Consider the following 4,903-nt stretch of genomic DNA (forward strand, 5'->3'; position numbering starts at 1 on the left):
ATGAATAGTTTTTCTATTCTTACACAGGTCAACCTCATGTCTCTCAGTCTGGATGTCTCAACTCAGCTTCAGAGATACTAGAAAGGGATAGAACCATTCACCATCTTCCATTATTCTGGTGGTCTAAGGCCTATAATTACACTTTTACTTATGCTCATTGGCATACTTCTTTGAGAAATCACTAATTAATCCATTGTATCTTATTCTACAGTCTGAAAGAAAAAAGACAGTAATCAAAACACAAAAATCTCAGCTAGATTGCTATAAAGAAATAAGAGAGAAAATGATACATGATATATGGTTGACATGATATGACATGGGTGTGTGTGAGAGAGAGTGAAAGAGATGAATAAAAGTTTCATTATTATAGTATGGTTCTCCTCTTCTTCCTTTTTTTGTCCAACTTAGGAATGAAATTTTAATCATTAAAATTTTCATAACACAACTCTCATTTAAACTACATGGCATGCTAGCATCCTCTAGCTAAGAAAGAAGGGGAGGGAGAAGCTAGGACAAGTTGTGGGTGAAACCAGGACATGTGTACTAAGAAGAAAGACTGTCCCTATCCACAAAGAGATCAACAGTCCAAACCAACCAAGCACAACTCTTATCTGGAGCACGCATCTATCAGGCTCCATAGAGAGAATGGTCCAGGATTAGGCAACAAGAATGTGCTGGTCATTTAACAAAAGGATCAGATGCTTTAATTAGAGTAAGGAGGCCCATCTGGTCTAGACAAGGAGATCACTCAAACCCTTTTATGCTTATTGGTAGCAGAACTTCAGCAACAGATCCTTTACCTTAGAATCCTGAACCTATTTCCATATCCAAAATCTAACAGTCAAGTTAAGAAATGAAGAAATAAGTGAATGATATCTATCCTGAAGGCTAAGAGCAGGAAAGGACTGAGAATATCAAAGATTGATATCACCAAACACTTGATATTTGAGTAGTCTGACTTAAAAAAATTTTTTGAGAAATAGAAATAACACATAATGTTGTTCTAACTACATGTATGTATTTATCTATATCTGCATATAAAGATACATTTACTTTTAATACATAGAATAAACTCTAATGTTATATCATATCAAATTTATTACATATATACATGTATATAGATATGCTTGTATATACATAACTATTAAATATCTCCTCTAGCTCTAGATTAATACTTACATATGGAGAGAAAGAGAACATACATCATTTAGGTCAGAGCCTTAGAAGCATTTTTTAGTTTAGTCCTCTTGTAGGCTAAACTAAAGAACCTTTTATTTTTCACTGAAAAATATAACTAAAAAAAGGTAGTAGATGAAAATGTAGAAGGACAATGAATATGGAAAGAATTTAGAAAGCTAGGATAGGGGGAAACTGTTTTCCTTTTGTCATGAGCATCAAAGATAAACCACTGATAGCTTTGTCTTGTTGCTTACAGACCATCTTTCTTGGCTTAGCCTAGCCTAAATAGAATGAGAATACAACAGCAGCAGCCATGAATCTTACACACACGGAATGATACTTACCTGTCTTCGTATCTTTCCTGTTGCTGTGATAGACAAAAGGAACTTAAGGAAGAAAGGATGCATTTCAACTCACAATGCAAGGGGAAGTCTCAGTTGCAGGAAGTTGAAGCAACTAGGTATATAATGTCCAAAGTCAGCCGAAAATTGCAATGAATATGTGAATATTAGTGCTTGGGTCACTTTCTCTACTTTTAAACAGTCCAGGATCCACTGCCTAAGGAATGGTGCTGCCCACAGCAGTCAGGTCTTCCTACCTCAATGAATAAAATCAAGATAATTCCCAGATGATGTACCCAAAGACCCATATCCTCTGTGACTCCAATTTCTTTCAAATTGGCAACATCAAGCAGCACCTAGAGAGCAAATGTTTTCCCTGGCTAAAGTTCAAACTACTAAAGAAAATGTGCCAGTTCTAAAACCTTTTCCAGAGGAGAGAACACTTCCTAATCCATTATAGGAGAGACCAATATGACTTTAAAACAAAACAAAAACATTCCACAAAGGATAACATTCTACAAATCAATTACATACATGACACAAAAGCATGTGCAAAATTTCCTCAACAAAAACTCAAATTGATACCTCAGCACATAAAAAGTACCTGTGCCAACTTAGCTGTACCCCTCAATGCATAGCTTTCTCAACATCAAAAAAAAAAAAAAACAACTTAACTTACCACATCATCAAATGAAATATGAGAAATCCTAGAGTTATCTCCATCTGTGTAGGAAAAGCATTCCACAGATTCTAGATTCATCCGTGATAGAAAACATCAGCTCACTAAACACACAGGAAAACTTTCTCAAATTGATAATATTATCTTTAAAAAGAAACCCTACAACTCATATCACAACTAATAGTAAAAGACTATCCATAATTCCTACAGGTGTGAAGAAGGAAGCTATTTCACTATATCTCTGTCATTCCAGCAGGGATCTCAACACATGCAAAATGGCAAGAAAATAAGCAGCATGAAGCTTTATGAAATAAAAGTATCATCATTCATAGACAATATAACTCTGAATATCTGGTATGTAAATGGATAATGCCTCTACAAGAATCAAGTTTGCAACTTATCGTCCACAATTCCCTCCTCTTTCTCTCTCCTCCAGCCAAGCAAAATGCCCAAAGGAAAGAAAGCCAGGGGGGAGAAGGTGGCCGTGGCCCCCTGCCATCGTCAAGAAACAGGAGGCCAAAAAGATGGTCAATCCTTTGAGAAAAGGCCCAAGAACTTCAGCATAGGACAGGACACCCAACCCAAAAGAGATCTAACATGCTTCGTCAAATGGCCTCACTACATCAGGCTGCAGCGGCAAAGGGTCATCCTCTATAAACACCTCAAAGTACCTCCTTCCATTAACCAGTTCACCCAGGCCCTGGACAGGCAAACAGCAACTCAGCTGCTTAAGCTTGCCCACAACTATAGGCCAGAAACAAAGTAAGAGGGAAGCAAAGGCCACTGGCCCATGCTGAGAAGAAAACTGTTGGCAAAGGGGATGTCCTAACTAAGAGACCACCTGTTCTCCGAGCAGAGGTCAATACAGTCACCAGCTTGGTGGAAAACAAGAAAGCTCAGCTGGTAGTGATTACCCATGATGTAGACTCCATTGAGCTGGTGGTTTTTCTGCCTGCCCTTTGTTAAAAGGTGGAGGTGCCCTACTGCATCATCAAGAGAAAGGCCAGACTAGGGTGCCTGGTCCACAGGAAAACATGCATCACTGTAGCCTTCACACAGGTTAACTCAAAAGACAAGGGTGCTCTGGCTAAGCTGGTGGAAGCTATTAGGACCAATTATAATGACACATATAGTGCGATCTGCCACCACCGGGGAAGCAACGTTCTGGGTCCTAAGTCTGTGGCTCACATTGCCAAGCTGGAAAAGGCAATGGCTAAAGAACTCACCACTAAACTGGATTAACACTAAGCTTTCTGTACATAAATATAATTACAAAATTATCTTCAAAAAAGAATCAAGTTTGAATTGTATAGTGATATTTTTACAATCCTGTTTTGCTTTAATAGCAAGCAGTTCGATTTATAAATCTAATATAATTTAGGCAAAATGAATAGTATGAAATCCTAAAAGGTAAATGTTATAAAATGTTTGTAATTCTTCACAGTGAAAACACAGTTTGCTGAAGAAATTCTAAAAGATATAAACTAAAGACATACCATGATCCCAGTCATGACTGCTGGAGGATGATGGGCTTCTGTGGAGACTGGGAATGGAGCCACATGTGCTCAGATTTTCCATGAGTCATTCTGTTGCTTTACAGACAACTTTACATATTTCAAGGCAGTTTGCTGCTCCGACATATTGATTGTAATATAGAAACTTTTATCCCTCAACAAATGTTAGTTGTCCTCCTTTTAACAATGGCTCTTTATTCAAAGAAAGTCTCTCTGACTTCTCACTAACAGGGAAAAATAATCTATGTAAGAAGAAGTAAACATTTTGACATCTGTGACATGCTGTCTCCTGATTATGTGATTACAAAGAAGGAAAGAAATGAACAGAAAATAGCAAGATTTCCACCACCACCAAAATGTTAGAATTATACTGTGTATGTATTAATAATTATTTAAAGAAAGGAGCCACAAAGATGATGAATATAAACCAAGTGATATTTGGGTCACATACTTATTCTACAGACAACCCTGATTTATCTCTCAGCACTTTTTTCACTAAGTATAAGGGAGATTTAAGAATTCTTTAACTCATCCCTTGTCTATGCTGTCTATACGCTGGTAGACCAGATGAACCCACTGATGAGTTCAAACACTAGCTTTTACTGAACCAAGCACTAGAGGAGATGGGCATTATCCCATGGCCAGCACATGTAAAGTATTTGATCCTAGAGCTGAGGTTAACACAGTAACAACTCACAGAACAAAAATGTATCCCTGGCATCGTGTTAAGGAAAACCACTTCCAGGCATCAAATAGTTGGGCTGGGATTTTTTTTTTTGTTGTTCTTGTTCTAAGAATTCTGGCTACTTAAGAAATCTCAGAGTGATAGTGACAGAACTCGTGTCTAAAGGATCACAGCATCAAAGAAAACTGCCTTTTTGCCATATTTTCTCATTCATGTTATCTTAGTGCTTGCTGATTATGATTTGCAACATGTGAGAATCGTGTTGCAAATTGTGGTATGTCTCAGCTGGAAACTGGAGGTGATGCAAAGTGGTGTTTTTAAATGCAGATGCCCCTGGTACTGCATCTGGTGGCATCAGTCTTCCCTTCCAAGTCAGAGAGATATGAGTATAGAGATGTTGACTGGCATCATACTTAGCAACTGACAGTTTCCCACAGCACCTCTCCTCACCATTTGGTCTTTATGTCAACCTCACAAGATTTAGAAACATCTAGACCACATTGTC

The 4,903-nt window shown here is 37.8% G+C and overlaps 1 pseudogene; it reads left to right on the forward strand.

Annotated features, from left to right (window-relative positions):
- Positions 1-2,644: 2,644 nt before the first annotated feature.
- Rpl7a-ps3 (ribosomal protein L7a, pseudogene 3) lies at positions 2,645-3,441 on the forward strand (annotated as a pseudogene).
- The last annotated feature ends 1,462 nt before the right edge of the window (positions 3,442-4,903 follow it).

Source organism: Rattus norvegicus, chromosome 15 (genome assembly GCF_036323735.1).
Source record: "Rattus norvegicus strain BN/NHsdMcwi chromosome 15, GRCr8, whole genome shotgun sequence".
NCBI classification, from domain to species: domain Eukaryota; kingdom Metazoa; phylum Chordata; class Mammalia; order Rodentia; family Muridae; genus Rattus; species Rattus norvegicus.